This window comes from Cupressus sempervirens, chromosome 8, assembly GCF_028749045.1.
Source record: "Cupressus sempervirens isolate cs-2001-9-10 chromosome 8, ASM2874904v1, whole genome shotgun sequence".
Taxonomy (NCBI): Eukaryota; Viridiplantae; Streptophyta; class Pinopsida; order Cupressales; family Cupressaceae; genus Cupressus; species Cupressus sempervirens.
In genome coordinates this window covers 172,024,321-172,041,458 of record NC_143125.1, presented here as the reverse complement: position 1 = coordinate 172,041,458, position 17,138 = coordinate 172,024,321, and positions in this window count along the sequence as shown.

Genomic DNA, 17,138 nt, shown 5'->3' with positions numbered 1-17,138 from the left:
TTCCATTAGAATGTCACCTTGATTAAAGGATTTATTAAATGACTATTAAGTCAACTTTGATTAAAGTATTGTCACTGCCATAATGGCTACAAAGTAACAATAGGTTTGATATGTAAAGATATAGCTCACTTTGCAAATTTAGATCTCCATTTGGCTCATTTGTTGGTTCATTGACTGGACCTCATTAACATATCCATCTCCAATCTTCTTGGAAATCCTTCAAGAAATCACACATCACCAATCTTCTTACATTTCTTCTCCTAATCAATTATTCACAAGTTCTCCACAAAATTGCCAATCAACAAAAAACCAACCATAGAAAACATCTTGTATGCCTCCTTAAATAGGTAGCTTCGATATTTTCTGCTTAAACATCACCATATATCTTAGGGTTTGGTTAGATTCCATGATTCTATCCATCATTTTTCCTTCTACTCATTTCTTCATACTTCTAAAACTTTCTCTATAAATGTTTTCTTTTGATCACATAACAAACTCAATTCATGCATTAAATACACCAACTCATCAATCCTTATCATCCATGTGTGATGGGGAGATTCTTCCACTAGAGCTCGTTGGCTCCAATAAGGCTATCTATGGCCTCCTAGGGTTATCTCATAAACCCTACTCTAGGGGATCACACTCTAGGTCCCCTTCTCCCAAGAAAACTCCCCAACAATTTCAATTCACACTCTATCCTTCCCATTCATTCCACTGGGCATATTTAAGCCTATAAGGGAAAATCCCATCACACTGCTATTCCTAAGCACAAACCAAGCTAGATTTTCCTATGATTTTCTTGACATATTCCCCACCATTCTTCATCATTCTTTTAGGTCCACCATACCCACAACTCCAAATTGTTCAAATTGGTTTTGTAGCCCTAAGAGCCCCTATTAGCCCTCCTACAAACAAGGGTTTAGCAATTTCTCCCAAAAACCCTTAATACGGCTAGTTGATGTCTATAAGAGTTTGTTTCCTATGGACCTAGGCTCAAATATTTTGGTGGTTTTAGGTCTCAGTACTATCTATGTAGTACAGTTTCAAAAAACCCTTATTTTGAGGGTTTATAAGGTAAGAGTAAGGTTTCTCTCCTCCTAAGGTGTCCAACTCAACTTCCTGCCTCCTCCTCTGAATAAAACACTATTAATAACATCCTCTTGCCATACCTTATTGATATTGGTTCATACCAATCCTCTATTCACCACTGCACTTCTTTACAAGCCTTCATTGCACCTTGCCAAGCTTTGTTTGCTTGCCTAGGGCTCGCTTGTAAAAATGGCCAACTATCTTGCACAAATTCCAAACTCCATATTTACAACCTATATAGAGGCTACTACCTAATTTCAAAAATCCATGAGATTTTGATTGTGGAAGTTCAAGCCATAGCCATTGTTATGCTAGTAACTCAAAATTGGACAACAATATTGCACAAACAAAATGATTTTATAAGCCAAAGGAAATAAAAAATTTGAATCCAAAAAACTATGAATAGTTTCAAAACATGATCCAAGGAAGCTAAATCAATTAAAGAAACAACACAACCAACCCACAAATTCATTAGTCGTCAAAAAGCTTCTCCAATGCTCATGCAATGATGCACTTACAGGTGTTGTCTATACATCCAAGTATCCAATGCCTAGAACTAGACTGAGGGATGTTTAAATAGTCTTTCCCTTACTTCTTGACCATTGAACTAATCCATAACTACTCCAAGTAGTTCATTTTCAAAAATTTCCTAAAAAGTTGCTAAGCAACTTTGTAAAATTGAAAAGTTGTCAATGAGCAACTTTTGACAACTTTTGCAAACTAAGACTCCAAACTTCACCAATTTGGTTCCAAATCTTCCCACATGGATTCACAACATCAAATGATCACTTTCTACATACTTTGACTACTCATTGGGTTCTTTCATAGTATTGTTTAATTTTGAGCACTTTTGAGCAACTTTTTTGCTTCCTAGGACTTACTTGACAACTTTTAACTCCTAGACTCAAATCAACTAAATTGACTTATCTTCACTCACCTTGGGACTTTATATGTAGTCCTTATTGTTTCCATGATTATGTAAGAAAAATTGCAACAATGAATATAAATGTTTCCACATAACCCGTAATAGATCTAAAATAAATATGTAATTGAAATGCACATGCAAGAGAATAGACAACATACCCACAAAAATTGTGACACAAGATATACCTTGGGAAACCCTCATTGAGGGAAAAAACCCAGCCTCCAAAAGCATCCATCACCATGTATTATTTGTCAAAACCACCATTACAATACAAACATGGAAGCCTTCAAATCCATAGCCACTAACAAGCAATCCATGTGAACAAGCATGAATTCACACATCTCATGCCATGCTTGCAACCTTCACAAATGCTTCCTTGGCTAACCTGTCAAGCCTTATTCCACTCGATTCTTTCCCTATTTTCCTTCTCGTCTTCTCACATACAACAACTATCCTTGTGGTTTCTTATATAGTAGCAAGTTCCACAAAACCACCAAGTGGTATTACCTAAACCATGTGCTAAATTCATGTGCTACCTAACCCATTGACCCCACATTTAATATTGGAAATATAATTCTTTTCTCCAATATTAAATAATTACATCAAATATTATCACAATGTTACAATACAACTCATCAAGTATATCCTATGAGAATCTTTACATATTGTACGTCCATTGAGGTGCAACATTACATAATAAAATAAAATAAATACAATATAACAATATTATGCAATGTGTGAAACACACATTATCTCAACAATCTCTCACTTGTTGTATACATTGCATAGGATCAATCTATAGCCATATAAATGAACAAGGGAACAATCCCTCCTAGCACATCCACCATTATGGATCAAAGTACACTATGTGCTCCATCCTGATACCCACAAAAAAAATCAAAGTATCCAACATCTCAAACATGAATGATCTCGCCTCATATTATGCCACTACCACCAAAAATACATAGAAGCCATCCAAAGAGAAAGCCACCCAACCTTTCGCATTAGAAGATCATAAAATCCTGTACCAACTAAAATGCCAAGAATAAAAACTTTATCCAAAGGTAATCACATGTATCCATAGTTGTGAAATAGCCATATTTGAAATAACACCCATAGTAAAGTGCCAAACCCATCCAACTATCCATACCTCCAAAGGTATACCAAGTGAATCTCACATCATCAACATATCCAATTTGTAACCTACAATCACAAGCCTCAAGAGCAATTATATACCAAGAAAGTCCCACTAAAAAAGATAATTTCAGATCTATAACCAATCCAATCACAACATCTCAAAGAAGTGAATCCATGTAGTATCAAGGACATCCACAACACATAAACCAATATGTTGTGCAAGAACAACTCTCATAACAAGTCTCCAATAGTCTCCCAAGCTCTCCACAACCAACACAAGAAAGAGATCAAGGAATAACCATGTCATCTCTCACATGACATACATGAACACAAACCAGTGATCACAATCTCTAAACAATCTCAAATACAATATAAGCAAAATTGAACATCTAGGAAGATAACCAAGACTAGAGAGAAACCATACAAATAATAACGTGTATCATGTCCTACACACACCTCTAGATGTAAACTGTGCAAGTAAGATCTCCTCCATAAAACCCCAACCAAGAAGCCTCAACAACACCCAAACTATACCATATAACTAATCATGGTGTAAGCCTCTCACAAGAAGATCAAACTCATAGCCCATTCCTAATCCAAGGAATATTCCCAATGTAAAACCATCTCCCAAACTCAATTGGCATAACAACATATGAAAATGGAGATAACCAATGCTAAGCATCTCTCAAATGAACCCTCCAACACTAACTCATTTACCATAGCTCAAGATCCATATCCATGAAAGACAATCATAAATAAAATGCACCTAAGAGAAACAATGGGCTATACCTCTCAAGTAGCAAACCATCGAGTAGACCAAGAGTGAGGAATGAGAATGCTCATCAAGATATCCAAGTCTCCAACCAAGGCTCATCTAAGAACAATCTCCTCTTAAGTCCATATTAGGTGAATGCCCCTCGGACTTTTTTCTAAAACCAAATAACTATCCCAATAAATACTTCTCTAATCCAAGAGAAAACAGCATCACCACCATGTCTAAGTATCCATGAGCACCTGTAACCAATAAATCTATGCCAACTCCAAATGCAACATAACAATATCGTGAAGTATCTAGCTTATGATCAATGTACTCAATACTAAGAAACTAAACTAAGATCAATGTCAAAGTTCCAACCATGGCCTCGGGAACATAAACATGACAACATGATTTAAACCATCTCAACCAAAGACATAACATGCTCCATATGAACATACTATAACATGTCAAAACTCTAAATATGTATTAATAGTATACCATCATATAAAAATGAAACCATCCTCATACCAAGGATAACTTGCCAAGTGAAAGCATAAACCACACCTTTACCAAAAACCCCATTAGTCCTCAAGATGCAACCATCTCCATACACCATGAAGAAAATCATCTTCACATACCATAAAGAACCATCCCCATACACCATGAAGATAACCAAGTGCACCATGCAAATGTTAAAGATGCTTCTGCAGCAACAGGATCTAAGATAATCCTCCAATATCTGCAAACACTCAATAAATATATCAATGCCAAAAATATCCCACTCAATTGTGGTACCAAGTCAACCATGACATCATAATACCCATCTCCTACACGAAAATCCTCCAGGTCTACACTCACACAATCAAAGTTTTTTTACCAAGTGAAACCAAGATCTCCAAACTAAAAAGATACAACGTAAACTAGGATCTAATCCTACACTATCACCTCATCACTGTCACAAGTTCCCACTAAACTGTGTATCTAAGCTATCCATGACATCATGATGAAAAACCATCCTCTAACCATGATAATAAACTAAGGCATCAAAACATCAAAGAACTCAAGGTGCGCATCATGAGCTCCTCAAAAGAAACAAAATAACCATGATCCTCAACCAAGAAGATATACCACCATAACCAAATCAGGAATCCAAACCAATGAACATCAAGGATATACCTATATGTCCAATCATGTCATGCCAAAATCCATGACACCTTGATCACATCCATGAACTGAGCAATTGGCTCTCAATATGTCCAACCTGTCAACATAAAATAATCAACCACAATCCTCCACCATGGCTATAACTGGTAACAAAATCTCATCCCTTCCACATGAAGAAAAACTAAGCAAATCATGTGACTTAGGGCATAGACAACCCAAATCCAAGCCACCAATCTAAATATGCATCAATAATAAAAGATCAATGGACAAAGACAACCCATATCCAAGCTATAAATGCAACTTATAAGTATAGAGTGCTTAGAACACTGCACAACTTGTAGACCCAACAAGTCATCATACATGTCCAAACTAAACATTGATAACCATATCATCATGAGACCAATCTGAAATATGAACTGATTATACAATGACATCAAATCTTAAATCTCCAAACATACAATGTCATAAACTCACAATGCTATTATAGTCAATATATCATAAACTATTTAGATCAATATATCACCAAAAAAACCATGCCAAACCTACACCAAATCTAAACCAGTGTGTAGAGCTTTCTGAGAGCTTTTCGTTGACTACTCAAAGTCCAAAATCTAACTCTATATGCCCAAGTTATGCCCTAATTTTTGCTCAAAATATAGAACATCTAACTTTTAGCCTCTTAAGACCTCAAAAAATTCAAAATCATAGAACCAAACCTACACCAAGTTGTAGTGCTTTGAATTAGCTTTCCAACGCCTATAAGAAGTCTGAAATCTTATATCCTAAGAGAAAGTAATGACTGTTTTTACTAAGACAATCTTTTTACCATTTTCACTGCGATTTTTTTTTTGTAACAAAAATTTTGAAGGGATTAAATTTGACGGCCATCACGGGCTAAAACTAAAAAACTCTTTCATTTCCTCTAAACATGGCCAAACTAGGCATATTATATATCAAAATTTATGAAAATGTCAACCCGGATCCAATGGTGAGGTATGTTTTTACCCAGGAGGTCATTTCTGCAAGCTTCCCCTAAAACCCTCATTTAAATGAAACATTCAAAAGATCCATTTGACCAATAATTTCAAATGCCCAAAATATTTCAACATCCCATCTTAACAAAAAATCAAAAACCCTCATATCTGCAATAAATAACTCATATGTGTTGCCATTTCTTTTATCCTCTCATGCATTCCCATGGATTCAATTCAGTGTTACAACAATAAAATCATAGCTCTGATACCACTTGTAGGGAAACTTACAACAAAGAATATAACCATTTTCACATAACCCATAATAGATCTAAAATAAGCATGCAATTGAAATCCACATTCAAGAGAATAGACAACATATCGACAAAATTTGTGACATAAGATATACCCTGGGAAACCCTCATTGAGGGAGAAAAAACTCAGCCTCTAAAAGCATCCATCACCATGTATTATTTAGCAAAAACACCACTACAATACAACCATGAAAGCCTTCAAATCCATAGCCACTACCAATCAATCCATGTGAACAAGCATGAATCCACACATCCCATGCCATGCTTTCAACTTTCATAAATGCTCCCTTGGCTAACTTGTCAAGCCTTGTCCCACTCAACTCTTTCCCTTTTTTGGCTTCTTTTCTTCTCACATACAACAAATACCCTTGTGGCTTCTTATATAGTAGCAAGTCCCACAAAACCACCAAGTGGTATTACATAAATCATGTGCTAAAACCATGTGCTACCTAACCCATTGACCCCACATTTAATATTGGAAATTTATTTCTTTTCCTCAATATTAAATAATTACATTAAATATTATCATAATGTTATAATACAACTCATCAATTATATCCCATGGGAATCTTTACATATTACATAATAAAGTAAATATAAATAAATACAATATTACAATATTATGTAATGTGTGCAACATCTATTATATCAACAAGTTAGACCATGTACAAACCAAAATTCCTTTAGGGTTTGACCTTACCCTTAGGTGCTTCTGCACCATTCTCCCCCTATCAAGAAGAGTTCAAGGTACCTTTGGACTAATGAGTTCCTTTTTGATGCTTTACTTCTTGAAATCACTTGCTAAAGCCCAAGTAGCTTCAGCTTTAGGTTTATTTATCCATTTCACTAGGTGCTCCTTGTACACCTTGTTTCTTGTACTTTTCTTCACCCTAGAGTCCAAAATATTTGCCAACTATGATGGCTCCCTTTTAGGTACTTGCAAGTCTATAACATCTTTATTTAGTTCCTCCTGATATTGTTCTTCGTCCACATTGGGTCCCTTATATGGTATTAGGTCTCTCACATTGAAGATGGGAGAGATATCCATGTCCTTTGGTAGGTCTATATTGTAGGCATTGAGTCCATACTTCTCAAGTATCTTGCATGACCCAATCTTTTTCATCTGCAACTTGCTTGGTATTCCCTTGAGTAGTCTAGCCTTGTTCAAATAAACCATTACCAGGTCTCCCACTTGGAATTACAACTCCCTTCTCCCCTCATCCTTCTTTTCCTTCAACTTTATATTTGCTTCTATCAAGGTTTGTTTGACTTGATCATGCACCTCTTTCATAGATTGGACAAAATCATCAACATGCCCACTAATGTTGTCATGTGAAGGTAAGTCCTTCAACTCCATGATACCCCTAGGGTGTGTGCCGTAAATAATTTGGAAGGGGCTTAACCCCTATGGTCCTATTTTTACTATCGTTGTAAGAAAATTCTGCTTGAGGTGTCACCTACTCCTAACTTTTCCCATACTACTTAGCAAGGCATCTCAAAAGGTTTCCTAGGACCCTATTTATAACCTCTATTCCATTTGAGGATGGTAGGAAGAGCTATGTGCTAGGTTTGTTGCAAGTCTTTTCCATAGGGTCTTCCAAAAGTGCCCCATAAACTTCACATCCCTGTCAGTCACTATACTTCTTGGTAAGCCATGGATTCTCACCACCTCCTTGAAAAATAGATTAGCAATGTTACTTACACCATGTGTTGTTTTGCATAGGATGAAATGACTCATCTTATTAAACCTATCCACCATCACAAACACACTATCTAGCCATGTCTTGATTCTTTGTAGCCCCACTATAAAATCCATACTAATACACTCCCAAGGCCTATTAGGAATGGATAGAGGTTGGTAGAGTCCTACATTTTATGAAGTCCCCTTTTCTTTCTGACATAATTTGCATTGCTTCACATATCTCCTTATGTCTCTCAATATTTTGGGCCAATAGTAGAATATCTTCACAAGGTCCAAGGTCTTATTCAAACCAAAATGTCCACTCATGCTTCCATTGTGCTTTTCTTGTATGATATTCTCTCTCATAGATCCCCTTGGGATGCACAATTGTGGCCCCTTCAATAGTGACCTACTTTGAAAGGTATATTCAGAGTATGCACTATGAAAATGATTAGCAAAATAACTACATACCTTGTATGCCTCTGAGAAATCAGTGTCTTCCTCATATAGGTCCTTGAATCCCTCCAAACCTATGTTCTGCAACTTGACCTCTTGGATTGTTAGTAATCTCCTACTCAAGGCATTCGCTACCTTGATGTTTTTCCCTTTCTTATGTTTGATTGTGAATGTATAGGATTGTAGGAACTCCATCCACTTTATGTGTCTTAGACTTAGCTTCTCTTGTGAATTAATAAAACTCAATGCTTGTTTGTATATGAAGACCACAAACTCCTTTGCTAATAGGTAGTGTCTCCACTTCTTAATGGCTTGGATAAGTTCATAAAGTTCTAGACCATATGAAGAATACCTTCTCTTGGCTTCATTAAGCCTCTCACTAAAAAATGCTATTGGTCTGCCCTCTTGACTCAAGATTGCCCCTACTACTATGTTGCTAGCATCATACTCTACCACAAATGGTTTCTCAAAACTAGGAAAAACAAATATAGGTTGTGTTGCCACTTCCTTTTTCAGCTTCTCAAAGCTTTCATCTATTTCTTTGGTCCATGTGAACTTGGTCTTCATGCCTACTTCGATGGTGTCATTCATTGGTGCACATATTTCACTGGACCTTCTTACAAGCTTCTTATAAAATTGATCTAGGCCAAGAAAACTTTGACCTTAGTAACAGATCTAGGTGTAGGCCAACTCAAGATTTCTTCCACCTTACTTGTCTCCATCTTTAGGTTGCATTGGGACACTACAAACCCCAAGTATACAAACTCCTCTTTCATGAACTCACTCTTCTCCAAGTTGATTCTCAAGTTCTCCTTCTGTAACTTCTTCAACACCAATTCAAGGTTCTCCATGTGTTCCTTCTTTGTTTTGCTAAAGATGAGGATGTCATCTAGGTACACTATAATAAACACTCCAATGTAGTCCTTCAATACCTCATTCATGACCCTCATGAAGGTACTAGGTGCATTGGTAATACCAAATGGCATAACCAACCACTCATAGAGACCCTCAATAGTTTTAAATGTAGACTTCCATTTATCCCCCTTCTTTCATCCTAATCTGATAATATCCACTTTTGAGATCAATTTTGAACAAGTTCCTAGCCCCACCCAAACAATCCATTAGGTCCTCTATCCTAGGGATAGGGAACCTATATCTAATTGTGATTCTATAGATTGCTCTAGAATTAGTGCACATTCTCCATTTACCTCCCTTTTTGGGTGCTAGGACTACTAGTACGACACAAGGACTAATGCTTTTTCTTGATAAGCCCTTGATCAAGTAATTTTTACAATTAGATTTGGGTTCTTATAAAGTAATGGCTTTTGATACAACTTCAACTAAAACATTGGTTGATCAAAAAGGAAGATCCAAGATTCTCATCCCAAAAGAAGAAATTGTGACACATGTCATAAATAGCATGGTGGAAAACTTACAATACCTAGGTGGAGAAGTAGATCCAAATGTCTTACTTCTTCCAAAATTTTGCAGATTGCATAAAGTTAGTCATTCAAAGTTTGAATGTTCACATTGCCAGGAAGCAATCACTAAGGTATTAACATAGATAATGGGAATAAAGGAATACCAATTCCCACAAGGGGTACCCATAGAAAATCAAAGTTCTACAAACATATCTGAATCTATGGAAAAAGTTGGAGAGGAAATTAAAGCTCTCAATGCATCATATAATGATACCTCTTCAGATGGTGGAGGTTTTTCTTCTCCTCCACTAGGAATGGTCAAGGTCCAAAGAAGGAGACATTATGTAAAAGGTTAAGGATGTACTTCAATAGTCATTCATCCCAAGCCTAAAGTGTACAAAATTACAAAATTAATAGGGGAAATTCAAGATAAACAAGACAAACATATGCTCCTTGTATCAAGAAGTAATAATGGAGAATCATCAAGTCCATCCCACAAGTGATTACAATGGGTTCCAAAGAAACAATCTTTTAAATTCCAAGTAAAAGAAAATCTATAGAATAAACATAAGTCTAGGAAGCCCAAAGAAGAACCCATCTAGATACTCAAGTTTGATGGCTTCAAGTGCAAATTAGGAGCCAATGTAGGTATTGAGTTAATCAACCCAAAAGGTAGGTCTTTCTATGTAGCATATTGATTACAATTTAGATGTAATAATAATGTTGTAGAGTATGAAGATTTGATTTGAGGACTTCTCTTTGCATTAGAGAAGGGGATCATAGCTTCATAATTAAAGGCGACTCCCAGTTGGTGATTAGACAAGTGAAATCAATATACTCTTGCAATGATAGGAGGTTGCTCACTTACCAGAAGAGAGTATGGGATCTAATGGATGACTTCAAAGCTTTGAACATAAAGTCCATTCCAAGGAGGAAAAACATGGTAGTAAATGCCCTCGCCATTTCAGTTAACACATTATAACCAGTCAAGAGGACAAAATTGAAAATATTTTCAATAGAATTAGTTGCTGCCCCATCTATTCCGAACAATAGTACAAACTTTGTCTTTTAGGATGATCAACATATACTCAAATTTATCATGTGAAATGGCCACTTTAAAGGGCAAGAGATTGATGAAACTCTGGATGAAAAACCTAAGGATGATGAACTTGAAGACAAAGATGGGATCCTAAATTTGAAGACCAATCTGTAAGGGGATGGTTGAGTTGGAGCACATTTTTTATAGCAATGAATCAGTGCTTAACAAAAGAATAATTAGAGAAAAGGGAATCAAGGAATGCAATTCATACAATTTGTGTACAAATGAAGATCCTAAAATGGTAAGGGTCAAAAAGGTGTGCAACACCCAAGAAAAAGAAGATATGCTCAAATTGTTTACAGAATTCACGGATGTCATTGCTTGGAGTTATGAAGAGCTCGAAACATATGATCCTGAAATCATCACGCATGACATTCTATTGAAACTAGATGCCAAGCCCTTCCATCAAAGACAAAGACCTATTAATCCCATTATTGAACCCTTGATAATGAAGGAAGTCAAAAAATTACTCGAATGCTAAGATTATCTTCCCCATTTGCAATTCTACTGGGTGGCTAACTTGGTTCCTGTAAGGAAAAAGACTAGAGAGATTCATCTTTGTGTAGATTTTTGTAATTTGAACCTAGCATCTCAAAAGGACAACTACCCTTTGCCTTCATTGGATGAAGTGTTATAAATTGTCAATGGTTCTAAGATGATGTCTTTCTTGGATGGATATTCTAGATATAACTAGGTAATGGTTGATGAAGAAGATAGGCTAAAGATGGCTTTTACAAAAAATTAAGGGACTTTTTCTTACCAAAGAATGCCCTTTGGGTTGATTAATCCAGGGGCCACATTTTAACAAGCCATAGATGAAGCTTTTAAGGGATTAATAAAAAATTGCATAGTCATCTACATGGATGATTTAACTATATTTTCAAAGGATCAAAGCACTCACATTGTTGATTTAAGATAGGTATTCAACAGATGTTGAAAGTATGGCATATCACTTAATCCCAAGAAATGTTCATTTGAGATTACTAAAGGAAAGCTCTTAGGTCACATTATCTTTGAATTTGGAATCTCCATTGATCTTGAGAGAATTGAAGACATTTTAAAGTTATCACCTCCATACAATTGTAAAGAACTCAAGTCCTTCTTCAGGAAGATAAATTTTGTGCAAAATTTTATAAGTAGATTTGTAGAGTTAGTTTACCCCCTTAATGATTTACACAAAAAGGGAGAAAAAATAGAATGGGTTCTAGAAATTAAGAAATAATTTGAGGATATCAAAGTAGCAATTTCCACAACCCTAGTGCTTGTAAGTCTGGATTATGGACTGTCTTTCAAAATATACTCTTTTGCTTCATAACATTCATGTGATGGGATTCTTAATCATAAGAAGGATAAATAAGATGAAAGACCCATTTCTTTTATGACTTTCCCTCTAAATAATTTTGAGTTAAACTATTCTAACCTTGATAAATAGTCCTTTGCTTTGATCAAAGTGGTAAAGAAATTTTGCCACTATATACTCAGGAGCAAGGTACATGAAAATGTGCTTGATCCTATGATTAAGTCATTACTGATCGTTCAAGATTTTCATTTAGAGATTCAACCCATGAAGTTGGTGAGAGGGCAAGGATTATCAAAATGATAGCTAATAACCAAATCGAGGATGAGAACAAATTTCAATTTGATAATGAAACTAATGTGGAAGATCAAAAGAAGATTATAGTATCTCAATTTGATATTGATCAAGGTATAATAATGGATGTGTGGTATCAAGATATTGTTTACTATCTTTTATAAAATCAATGCCCCAATTGGATGATGTAAGATAAAAACTCCTAGGCTTAGTTTTCCACTCCCACCGAGAGATTTCTCTTATCTCCTAGTATCCTATGCTTCTATAGGATTTCCTAATAGGCTTAGATAATTAAATAAGTCCTATTCACTCTTCACTACAAGAGTCACACCTTGAAAACTCCACCTTGGATGATCCACACCTTAGTTTTGGTTATCTTTGTCACATTCACTTAAATGGATCTAAGTGCCAAATCCACTAAGACTTCACAAATTTCAAAATTCATTATGGGGACCTTCTTCACATTTAATTAATTCACATTCCATCCCATTTTACTGATTTGGGAATTTTCTTGTCTCATAGGTTTATCAAATTCAAGATTTCATCAAAAGAGACCTTAATTTTAGGCCTATTTCTAGTTGCCTTTTTGAATGGCTTTTTCCCTTTCTCGAACAAAATCTCCAAACAACCTAAAAAAATAACTTTATATATGGATACCCTTTTGTCTTACCTTTAATATTCTGAAGTTCTAAGGCTCTGATGCCATTCATACACCTATTTACTAATATCAAGGAGAAACAGGGCAAAAAGGCCTAGTTTCTAGAATAGCTTGTCTAGGATTGATGAAAAATGCTCAAAACTTATTCTAATGGATTGGTATGACTTTAAAATTATTATGATGGATAAATAACATGAAAATATACCATAAAAATTATTGGGAACATTCTATACCTCCCATTCTACACATGAATTGACTTGATTTCTCCCTGTCAAGCCTCTAACCAGATATGTCTAACTCGCCTAGGGCTTGATCATAAAGCTAGCTCCCTTGCTCATGATTCTTCCTACCTTTAAATATTATATGTAAAGAGGACCTATTTGAAGATTCAACCACTTATTTTTTGTTTCCATGTTGAATTTTAGGTGGGAGCCATTTTTACAAAATCTGTCACAATTTGACCAAAAGAAAGTCCTGAACTATAACAACTTGAAAACTATAATAGATCTACTCTAAACCCTTAAAACATAAAATGAAAAAGTCTCAAAAATGACTATAGAAAATGAATCAACCACTTTATCAATGCATTTCCAGCTAAAAGTATGATTTTTCCTTCAAAAACTGAAATATCACTTCAAAATAAAGTTTTTCAGTCACTTCCATTAACTCAAACTTTTTACAATATGCAACCAATTGTTGGAAATGATTGAAAGGATCATGAATGAAGAATAATAGAATGGGTAAAGAATATTTTCAATCATTTTTTTTGCATTGATGTCAAACTTGCTACTTGTAGGAATGACAATTGCTTAAGTGATCCAAATACTATCAATTGGTTGATTGACAAGGATGAGGCAATCAATAAGATGTAACTAGAGCACCTAGAGAAAGGTTGAAGTTATGATGTTTTAATGAAGTACAAGGATCAGCTAAGCCATTGATGAAATAGTGTATTGATGACATACTCTAAGAGGATGGACACACGGAGACGCATCAAAGATGTAAGATTTAACTAAGTCATTTGTAAAGCCTAACTAAGTTCATTGGAGAGAGTCAAGCAAGTTCAACTTCAGTGTGAGCCGAGTGATTATTCTGGTGCCGATAACATAGAATCCTTCAAGTGCCAAGTATCAAAAAAAGGTAATGGATGTTGAGCAAGTTTCTTCAGGTGTCGAGCATCAGTAAACCAATGATGCTGAGTTGTATTATTTGTTAAGTCAAAGATTCGCCAGATCAGTAATGATAAGTTTATTACATTGAAATTTGTGAATTAGTTGCAGGATAAGGATAATGAGTAGATGTCACAAAATTTCATGTGAACCATGCAAACCAAGTCAAGGTGAATGCTAATGGATATATCATGAAGTTTCTAGAAGAAGCAATTTGGAGGGAAAACAATATCATTTTCTCAGATCAAATTAAGATTTGAGCAAGAAATGAAGAACGGAACTTCTTTATAAGGAGTTACAGGTCAAAGATCAAAAGAGTGTGTGAGGGAGTTGGTCATAAGTGTGGTCATGCGAAGAAGCCAAGAGAAGGCTAGTATGAAGTGTCAAGAAGAGGACACAATGAGGAGTAAGAACAAAGCATCAAGACTCTGAGTTAATCAAGTGACCATAAGAGTGCATTGGCATTATGAGTGGAAGAACTCAAGGAGACAGATCTTGAAGGGTGAACAAGTTGTTAGCACTACAAGGAAGAAAAGCCAAGCAAAGAAAAGAACTGAAGAGTGATCTAAAATCTACAAGGATAGGGTTGCAATCTTTATCAGGTCAAAACCCTTCTAATACTTTCTTACCATTGTATTAGTTATTGAATCCTACATTGCTAGGTTAGTTTAATAGCTAGGTGGATAAGCCTCAAGAAAAGGATAGAAGATCCCCAAGAGAAGGATAAAGAGATCCTCGAGAGAAGGATAAAGAGATCCTTAGGAGAAGGATAGGATATCCTTAGAGAGGGATAAAAGATTTTTTTGAGAAGGTAACTATAAATCCCATGGACTTGGGTGAGCCTATTAACAACTCTATGTAAATCCTTTAATAGGGTGGCATTCTAAGTTGAATGTTCTTAAGTCCTCTAATAGGGCACACTCCTAATAGGGTGTAGAAATCATTTAACAGGGTCACATCTTACAGTGTGTAAAGCCTTTAACAGGATAGACCATCAGAAGTGGTTGAAATTAATTGCGTAGTTATTTTATGGGTGTCATCCCCACCCTAGTTTTACCTTCTTATTCTTGGAGGGTTTTTGGGTCACCAAACTCCTTTGTGTTATGGTGTGATGCATGTTTACTTTTCATGATTGTTTAATTTTTAATTGCATGCATGATAAGAAACTAAAAAGGATAGTACTTCTGATTCACTCTCATTTTATTAGAAAGTTTTGATTGGACATTATTGGACCTTGAATAAATGATTCACCCCCCCTCCCCCCCCCCCCCCCTCTCAGTTATTGTAAAGAATTCTAACAATTGGTATCAAAGCACACTGTTGATTTGTTTCAAGGTACGAGTAGCAGGAAGATCAAGATGTCCAAGAGAGAAGTTCCCAAGCTAAACAAAGACAACTTTGTTGCATGGCAAAGTCTAATGAAGCTACACCTTGGATCAATAGGTGACTATGCACAAACCTCAATTACAGTTGATCATGTAGACCCTATAAGAACCCTCACTACAGATGACATGAGCAAGAACAAGGAGCAAAACCAAGCGATGTTAGATATTGCTTCAGCACTAAGCTATGCCGAGTATGATGACATCAAAGAATATGGTACTGCACATCAGATGTGGGAAACATTATCAAGAATCTATGGAGGAGATGATAATGTCAAGAGAGCCAAAAGAGAGAGTCTAAGAGGAAAGTTTGATGACATGAAAATGGAAGAAGGAGAGAATGTTGCTCAATACGGTGCAAGGATGAAGGAAGTGGTAAGTGCCATAAGAAGCCTAGAAGGACAGTTAGCAGAAGAAACAGTATGTAGAAAATACTTGAGAACTTTGCTTCCTATCTATGCTATAAGAGTTTTAGCCATCCAAGAGCTAAGGTGTGTACTTGGCAACGCATTGTCATTTGAAGGAATAATTGGAAGACTCACTACCTTTGAGCTATCCAACTTTGACAACTACAAGCTAGAAAACTTTGAATCTGCATTCAAAGCCAAGATGACAATAAAAGACAGTGAGGAAGTGCAAACAAAGAAAAAGAGTGGAAAAGGAAAGTATGTATCTAGTGATAGCAGCACTGATGAAGATGATGTAGACCAATTGGAGGCATTACTAGCAAGAAAATTTCACAAAGGAAGAGGAAAATTCAAAGTTAAGCTGCTAATCATTTGTTTCAATTGTAATGAAGTTGGTCACATTGCAGCCAAATGCACACAAAAGAAAAATTACAAGGATGGAGGCAACTTCAAGAAAAAAAAGGAGAACAACAAGGACTACAAAGGTAAAGGCAAAAGATGCTACATTGTTGAAGAAGACTCTAATTAGAATGATGATGAAGTAGTCTATGTGGCTGTGAAAGATGAATCAGATGAAGATGAAGCAACTGCCCTGGTAACCTGCAAGAACAAAAATGAGAAATGGGTCATAGACAGCGGATGCTCTCATCACATGGCTGGAGATAAAAGTAAGTTCATTTCCTTTACTCAATATGAAGGAAATAGTGTTAGATTTGGTAAAAATGCACCATATCAGATCAAAGGAAAAGGTAGTATCAAGCTTACTGAAAAGATATCATGTGATAATACATACTATGTTGAAGGCCTGAATTATAACTTGCTAAGTGTCTCACAGTTAGGCAACATAGGATGCAAGGTTGAATTTGAAAAAGGAGTTGCTAAGATTTATGATTCTCAAGGAAGTCTAATAGGAAAAG